Source organism: Phoxinus phoxinus (genome assembly GCF_949152265.1).
Source record: "Phoxinus phoxinus genome assembly, chromosome: 20".
Lineage (NCBI taxonomy): Eukaryota > Metazoa > Chordata > Actinopteri > Cypriniformes > Leuciscidae > Phoxinus > Phoxinus phoxinus.
In genome coordinates, this window is record NC_136895.1 from 7987802 (window position 1) to 7997478 (window position 9677).

Here is a 9677-nt window from a genome sequence, read left to right on the forward strand (position 1 = left end):
CCGTCCGTCCGTCCGTCCGTCCGTCTATCCATTGTATGTCTGTCTATCTGTCCGTCGGTCCGTCCATCCATCCATCCATCCATCCGTCCGTCCATCCGTCCGTCCGTCTGTCTGTCTATCAATTGTATGTCTGTCTGTCTGTCTATCTGTCCGTCCGTCCGTCCGTCCGTCTGTCTATCTGTCCGTCCGTCCATTTTATGTCTGTCTGTCTGTCCGTCCGTCTATCTGTCTGTCTATCAATTGTATGTATGTCTGTCTGTCTATCCATTGTATGTTTGTCTATCTGTCCGTCCGTCCATCCGTCCGTCCGTCCGTCTGTCTGTCTATCTATATACTTTCTGACAGACAGACAGACAGACAGACAGACAGAAAGTAGATGGATGGATGGATATTTTTGTTTGTTTGTTCCCTTAATAACGTCCAGTCTGAAAGCTGTAGTATCTCTTACTTGTCTGGCTTGAAAATAAGAATTCTTCAGATCTTTAGGATGGTCATGACTATTCCTAGATATACAGTAGGAATCTGTAAATACCATTTTAATTGGACCATGACTGTAGACTGAGGATTGAACGAGAGCTCTTGGCATAGCAGTGATCTGGAAAGCTATTCATCTTTTGGACAACATGAAAATCTGACAACCCACATCTTGACTTATAATTATGGTCTTATCATATCCGTAGGGCTGAAAAATGACCCTTTTCTTGGACAAACAAACCGGGAGAGCTTTGTACCTGGCGGCAGCTGCACACTTGATTCACTATTACAGATGAACCAATGGGAAACCCGGCCGGCGGCATTCGGGAACACATCTGCAGGCTACTGTTACGTTTTTCATGTTGGTCTGTCCACAGAATGCTCAATGACCAGGTTGCCTGGTAACAGAAGATTCCTGATTCTCGCAGTGTAGCCGAAACTACTTATTTATAAGCGTCAAACACAATCAACAGATGGTTGATTTCATCTGGTCTTGTTTCACACATTCTTTTCTACCTAATGACGTATGTGTGCAGCTGTACTGATTAATCAGACTTGTGTTTCAGGTCAGCAACTTTCTACAGGTTAGAGGAAACGGGCTACTAATTGCTTGAGGGGAAATGAAAAATGGCCATCTTTTATATTCCAGAAATACATCGCTGCTGCTCCATCCCTCACTCCCGCCAGCTGTTTTCCTGTCTACAGATTTCCACAGTGATGAGGTTAGCAAGGATGCTAGCTTTTGAATTCGTTTACAACCTTCACTAACAGAAAAATAGTACGAAATTTTAATTGTATAGATGTATAAAGACAAGTGAAGATCATGGAGAAGGAGAAGTGTTATGTTAACACTAGTCGGGGTGAGCACTCTTGTGGCTGCATTTTGAACATACTGTAGCCTTTTTCTTTTTCTTTTTTTGGTAAGTCAATTAACAAGGCATTGCAAACGAGAAGTTATTAGTGCATGAACAGGGGTTTTTGCATCAGCCAGATTGAGGGAGGAGCGGAGACGTGCAATATTACTCAGGTGATAAAAAGAGTTTTTAACAACAAAAGCAATATGAGAAGCAAAGGAAAGAGAGGAATCAAATAAAATACCAAGATTACGTAAAGAAGAGTAGGGTTTAACAAGAACCCCATCTATGTCAAAATAAATGTCCATTCTATTTACAGGTATGGTGGAGCCGATCAGCATTATTTTGGTTTTGCTGTTATTTAATTTAAGAAAGATCTGCGACATCCAATGTTCTCTAATACATGCAGAGTGAGTCAGGCAGAGATTAAATATCAGAGGTAAATTTGGACGTCATTAGCATAACAATGAAAACAAAGACCATATTTGCGTATGATATCACCAAATGGCTGCATGTAGATGATAAAAAGTAATGGACCAAGAACTGAGCCCTGTGGAACACCCTGTGTCAGTGTAGTTGTGGTGGACTTATACCCTTGCATGGTGATACTTTATATCAGTGAGATAAGAAATGAATCAGGAAAGAGCAGAACCACTGGTTCCAGTATCAGGGAGACTGGAAATAAGAATATCATGAAAGATAGAATCAAACGCTGAACTTAGATCGAGGAGAATTAGGATGTTTTGTAATACCATTAGTTACATTAGCAACTGTGTTGGCTTTCACATGCTAGAGTATGTAGGGCTAAAGGTGCAGTCACATTTGGCAACATTCGAGGTCAAAAAAGGTCCATTGACTAATGCCGGTATAGAGTGCAGGAGGGATGACATATTTTTGTAGAACCCGAAGACGAGTTCGCATTTTAGCACTTTCAGTTCCATCGTTCTAAAGGCAATGCCTTTTTGAATGGGTTTTTGGTTAAATGTCTGAAATGAGGTCTGTGGTGAACACAAGCTCAAGGTATTTTCACATTTTACTCCACGACAAAAAAACATCTGAAACATATTTTCATGCTTTTTTAATGCTTACTTGTCTTGGAAAATGTGGTTTTTAACAAGTATCTATATGGGACTACAGAGGGTGTCTGGGGCATTAAACATCATCACGCCAAACAAATAAACTACGCACTAGTCCGCTTTCACATCGTCATTGTTCACACGAATCCGCACAAAAAACGACTAATTACACTGTATTATTCATGCCAGGCCAGTATATGGCAATGTCACCCTGTAAAGAAACACTACGCGTCTATAGACTGAACACATAATACACATGCGCATGATGTCACTATTTTCACAAAAGTGAAAATGACAAATTTTCATTTTTTGTAGTTTACATAGAGACAATAACGGTATCGTTTTCAAAAACTTGCACTTTGAAACCTGTTTTCAAAGGTTTGTGTTTTCAGGCTCAGTTGTTATGTAAATGAACATGCAAAACGTACAAAAAGTTTTCCGTAAAAAAAAACAAAAAAATAAGTAAACGGCCGCTTAGAGTAGCGCCGGCTCGCATTAGCATTGGGCTCACATTAGCATTATTAGCTAGTTAGCTCTTTGTCTGGGTATATATGCAATATCTTTAAGGCTATACTCATACTAAACTTAATTTTTTTTTTCCATGGAAATACAAAACAAGCTTCTTCAACATTTAAGGCTTGATGTATAGTGATATTTTCCATGCCGAAGTTGATTTGAAAGACAGGATGACCTTTTGAGGCAAAAGGTCATCCTGTCTTTCAACTCAACTTTCGTTGTTTTTGTCAGTCATAGATCCGAAGCTGTACATGGTCCAATCTCACCTGCGTAAACTCAGTCCTGTAATTGCCTACTGTCACACTTTGCCACGTCGCTCCCCCTCAGATTCAGCTCTCAAAATGGAATGCGGCGCGGAATGGGATTGCGAGGAGGCGGCGGTGGAGACAGTGCCGATTTCGGCATGAAATATCAACGTCCGGGAAGGTCACAACAGTCATGGCCTCATCTGTCAGCTGAGTTTTCAGCTTCAGTCTAATGCTGGGCCTTCATAGCAAGCCTGAAGGCAACAAATGAACCTCCATCAATCATGCTCACCGAAGCTTTAGCCGTTCCTGTTGCATCAAAGATATGAAGGAGGTACGAATCAGGAAACGATGACCCTTCCACCTGTGGCTGAGCCCCTATTCGCAAGAATTACGGGAGAAATGGAACCAGTTTTGCGCCATATTGCTAATAAAGAGCCCTATGAAATATTTATGCCATAAAGGGCTACATTTAACCGTTGATCAAACTGGGTCATGATACATTTGCAAGTAATAGACGTGCTGTGTCGTGGAATGTGTGCTGTGTGTTATTTAGAGGTTGGGAGATGAAAAACACTGCTTGGGGAGGTAGAAACAGCCTGGGCAATAACCCTTTTTATTAGTGCAATTTATCAGATGTGTCACATGACTTCTTTTATACCTTTTCTTTCAATACCTTCCGCCTAAACGTCAAAAGGCAAGAGTATGTGGGTAAGTGACATAGCGCACTATTTTTTTATTTATTACATTTATCTAAAATATTTCAAAAATGCATTTCATACCTGTATACAATGCTCTAAACTTTTCAGATGATGTTTTTAATTTCTGAATTGAAATGTAGGGTAATATTTTGAGGCATAAAGTAAAAAAAAAAAAAAGTCATGATTATAAAGATTTTATAATAATAAATTAATAACAATTCTTGAAAAGAAAACCCATAAGTAGCTTGGCATAATATTTTGAGAAAGAATATTTACAAAAAAGATATATTAACAAAACTGTTTAACTTCTTGATAAATGTTTGTACTGTAAGTCATGTGGTAGTTCCAAATAAAACAGAACATTATATCATAGAGAGGACACTTATGACTGTTTTTTTTCCAAGGCCAATAAAATATAGAAAAATAATATTAATTAATTAATAATTCTTGAGATTCATAAAAATACTTTTTATCTTGAAAATATATTTATTTTTACATAATGATGTGTAAAATGTATGGAAGCTTGTTTCCATCCCGCATGTTTACAAAATGTAAAGACAATATGTTGTTACATTTTACTTGAGGTTACCTGTCACCATGATATATTTACAGTCATTAAATAGAAACTTTTCTTGTTTGTTTTTTTCAAAACCAAATGAAACCAACATAAGACTACATTTCTAAGAAATATCTAGTTCAGTCATGAAACTCTAGAGGGCGCAGGCTGATGGTCCTTTACATGCATTCTTCAAACAATCACATCATTACCGCTTGGCACAAGCTGATTGGCCTCTGCTGATCCTGCAGCCAATGAGATTGCCTGTTCAACATTGTAATAGTGTGGTTCGTTGTTTGATGTAAGCTGGTCCTGCAGAAACATTCCTCTGAGCCCCTCCACCTCCCCAGCTCCACCTGCATAAATCTGATACAGGATTTATGTGTGTCTATTTATGCAGCAGAAGCATATCTTACTTGCTCACAGCATGTATCTATTAGCATTAGTAAGTCCATACTTGCTCTGCAGCAGCAATAATCAACAGCAGAAGCATCAGTGTAGCAGATCTAGTCTTCCAAGACCAAATACATTAACACTGCCATATTCATTAACTAGCTTAAACTATTCCAAGAGTTGTCATGATTGAACTGCACACGTTTTTAGAGTAGATTTTACTCTTAATTGTCACTGACTCCTAAAAGTACGTTTCATTGACTGTTAGACAGAAAGTGAATAAAGTGCAGGGAATGTTTCAAAACTTTAGACAGGACCATTTTGAAACGGGTACAATGGGTTTAGAGAGCAATGGGTTTACTCAGAACAAAAGCACTGAAAGAGAAACAGGGAATTGTAAGACAGCACTGATACAAAAGGATTTTGCTACTGTCAGCATTTAACTGAACTGTCAGGTCATGTGACGATCAACAGCGAGTACTAAATAGGCTAATTTTGTTTACTGTACTTGTCGTCCTGGAATATATGACCCGACTTCTGTGTTTTCTTGGAAAATGACAACAATGTAAATGTTGTGCATGCATTTGAATAATGCAAATTAATGGAGCTCTACACTCTCAGTGCTGTGCTATTTGAGTTTGATTCAGGAATGCATTAATTACCATAAATACATATTCATGCTTTTCCATGGTTTTGCTGATTAACAGCAAGGGTGTAAGGAACAAAAAAAAGTCTACCTAGCCGAATATGGGATCCCCCCCCCCCCCCTAACCGCCCCCCCCCCCAACCATTCATAACCAAAAAAAATGTATGGTAATGTATGCAAAAAGGTAAGCGTTTATTTTCATTAACATTTCAAAATGTAAAAATGGGGAGAATCCTTGAAGCATTTAGATCCAAGGACTTTCTCAGAATCATCCATCTTTCCCATTTATAACAGTTTCTGAAACGCAGTATTATTAAAGCAGTCTGAAACTCCATTTAAGAGAGGCCGAGTGCTTGGCTTTCAAAAATTCAAAGGTTGGCTGGTTTAATCTGGTTTTGTTTCATATTTCTGCATGACTGCGCTGACCATATAGTTCTACACATCAAGGAAACCATATTGGGTATTAGAGAGTCTTGAAAATACAGTTCTTCGAGTCCATGTCTTCTGTGTCCAAAAATCTCTGAAGCAGTTCCAGCTTTCTGCTTCAAATGCTACAAAAGGCTTATGTCACATGCATATTTCTACATTTTGTCATTTTCAGCTTCTCACCAAATTTATTTTTTTGTAGCCAAAGGATTGTGGATAACAACTTTCGCATTTCAATTTCCAAACCCAGATTAAGAAACTTTTAGTTGTTCTCACCAAGATAAATAAATAAAAGGATCATTCGGCCATTCTGACTTGAGGACAACAAACTATCAAACGTCGTCTTCAGTGTTGGGGAAAGTTACTTTTAAAAGTAACGCATTACAATATTGCGTTACAACCTAAAAAAAGTAACTATATGTGTTACTTATGGAAAGTAATGCATTTACTTTTTCCTACCTTGGCTATGTTTTTGGTGTAAAGATGTAAAGGCTCTTTCACACCAAAAGTCAAATTAATAAGCCTCAGACTGAAGGAAATGCTAATCCACGTCTGTACAGTAGAGGGCGCTCTACTTTCAGCTGTGCTGCCATTCTGGATCGCAGAAGAATAGGATGCAAAGTTGAAAAAAAAAAAAAAGATTTTTGCTTTTTCATATGGTTGAATTGGTTAATCGAAGATCATCTGAAAAGACAGATGAGACAAGTGAGATTAAATGCATAAAGTATATTTGATTTAACATTTTACAGTTTTTTAAAATTCATTTTAAGGGATAATAATGGATCGTTTTTTGTGAGATAAGTAAATGCCTGCTCACATTTAGTCTAGAACTACAATACCCATCATGTACACACACAACGCCTCTGCACTCACGATTCCTCTCAACATGGGGACAAGAGAGCTTTCCGTCAATATATGGGAAAACAAAGTAACTTGCGTTACTTGTTTGACAAAGTAACTCAGATATTGTGTTGTAAATTTAAAAGTAATGTATAAAAAAAGTAATCTGAATACATAAGCGTTACTTGTAATGTTCTACAATGTTCTACTTTCAAATGAGACCACAGTTATGCTTGTAGACCAAAGGCATCATGAACTGTGTTTATTTTAGGTTTTAGGTCATTTATTAGGTTTGAGTTCAAAAGGGGGGAACAAGTTAACAGGTTGAAGTCACCATGACATCAAAATTGACAATTTTGTAATCAAAATAACTTCCTCTTGCGGCCTATCTTTTCTCTTCTCTGATGAAGTTTACTGGTGCGAGCGCGAGGGGAACCTGTCACTCACATGAGATCAACCAATAGCAGACCACAACCATCCAATCAATTCCCCATGGACACAATCAATTCCCGCCCTTCATTTCTTTTTGTTCGAGAAGCTGTTTAATTCGGATGTACGTCACAATAGGGAAGAAAAGGCTATCGCATCTTCCCTTTTAATGCCTGCTGTAAGCCAAGCTATAAGATCTCCTGAAAACACCAGTCCTCCTCCACTCTTCTCAGGCCTTGTTATGGCTGGCTGCATGAACAGCATGATGAGAAAGACGTCGGGCCCTCAGACCAGGAGGAAAGGCGGTTATTTTGGCAGTTGGGAAAGTCAAGCACGGTGTAAGCGGTTAATTACGCCCATACTTCAAGTCCAACGGTTCCCCACTCCCAGAATAAATCAGTCCGCTCCTGAGGAATGCGCAAGAAAACAAAGGGAATACCGGAACGAGGCGCTAATCAATCCCACCGACTTAATTACGCTTTCCATCTTCGCAGGTGATTCTCATGTGGAATTAAACTCCACAGCCTTCCAACCACAGCAGGTGAATAAAAGCACAGCCTTCCGATTATCCCTGCTCATTGTTACAACCCAAAACACACATCTATCAGACGTGAAGCTTGATGAAAGGGAGAAGACCGTCTAGTTAATGAAAAGAGAGTCGTTACACAGTTCTGCCATTTTGTATTCATCGGGGAACATAGTGTAAACTCTTGTTAATTCACCTTGACAATCTGTTACTTCCCGCTGGTTTTTATGTTTACTCGAGAGGTTGCATTTGGCTGTGGATTTCCCATTGGATCCTCAGGGCGATGTACGGTGAAAAGAAGGTGTAGAGAAGAACCTCAGCATTCTGGCACTACAAAGTTTCCGGATCCTGTAAACCGAAAGCATTCGTTCTGTTCTTTGCTCCAAACGGAAGCTCTCACATCCACGTTCCATAGAGTTGATATGGTTATTTGCGTTCTAATCTTTAATCATATTTAGAGAGATTATCTTTCTAAAATTACCCTAGCCCGTTCTGACAGAAGCGTGAGAAAGCGTCTTGTTGATCTAATTTTTCAGATTTGCGCGTGGTTGTTAGCAAACAGAATGGCTTATGGCGAGGTTGAAACATTTGCACACAAGCTTAGGACGGATGACGTCACGGTGGAGGGAAAAAGGCCCAGCAGCCACTTGATGGCATTCAAGTACAGTGCACAGATGTGGGCTGCAAGACTGCTGCTCTCTCTTTGCTTTAACTATCAGGAAAAACATAAAGCAACAATAATTTCACAATTAAAGAAAAAGTCTGGGATTTTGCCATCAAATGGAACGGGTTTTTCACTTTGGATTCCCAGACACTCCTACTGCACCTTGTGCCCCGCCCCCATCTGCTATTGGCCAGATAAAGAAGAAGCCCCACCCTTAAAGGCCCTTTCACACCGGGCGCGTAACGAAAAAGCGAATAGTTTACGTCAAAAACATTCACATCAGCGGCGACGAAAATTTGCGATTCAGAGCTTCAACATTCCATAACTTTTGCGCCGACAGCTGAGAAAACATGGATACTTCATCATCATCATCATCCAGTGAAGTCGAGCTTTTCATTTTCATTAAAAGACAGAAAAGAAGGTTTTGGGTGCACCCGATCTTAAAGAACAGAGTGTCTGAAGGGGAGTATGTTAATCTTGTACAGGAGCTAAAACTTTATCATGGCCGGTTCCGCACTTACTTTCGGATGTCTTTGGGACAATTTGAGGAGCTCCTTCAGACAGTGGCACCACATCTGATGAGACAAACCACAAACCTCAGGGACGGTCCGGAGCAGCATCTGGCAGTCTGCTGAGGTGAGCTGTCCTCTTAAAATCATCAGGGCTACGTTTACATGCAATCAAATAAACAATCCACTGTATGTGATTGGCTGAAGCCTTTTCTGTCGCTGCAAAAGTAAAAAAAAAAAACGACATCGAAGCGAAAAAAATATACGTTTTTTTTTTTTTTCCCGCTGAACATTCGCGTACAGCCGATCAAATAAAAAATAATGAATTCATATTTCAATAAAATAAGCAATTCATAAATTAGCATTATTATAGTATAATTTTGTTAATTTTATATTTTAACTATAAATTCACTGTTTGGCAGAGTGAACGGTTTATATTTTTATGTTACGTGTTTTACTTTTCTCAATTCAGTAAGTTGGTGTTTATAATCGTTCCATCAAAAGGCTTCTGAAACAACTTTCCTATTTGGATAAAATCACTAAAGTCCTCTAAAATTTCAACCCCTTTTTTATTGAATATCCTGTTGAACTTACAAATGCAATTTTACGCAAGCAAGATGTCAATGGCATTGAAAGGGGACCTATTGTGTTCCTTTTTACAAGTCTCTGGTGTCCCCAGAATGTGTCTGTGAAGTTTCAGCTCAAAATACCCTACAGATAATTTAGTATCCATGCCTTAAATGTCCATTTTTGAGTGAAAGGAAAAACATGCTGTTTTTGTGCATGTATCTTTAAATGCAAATGAGCTGCTGCTTCCCGCCC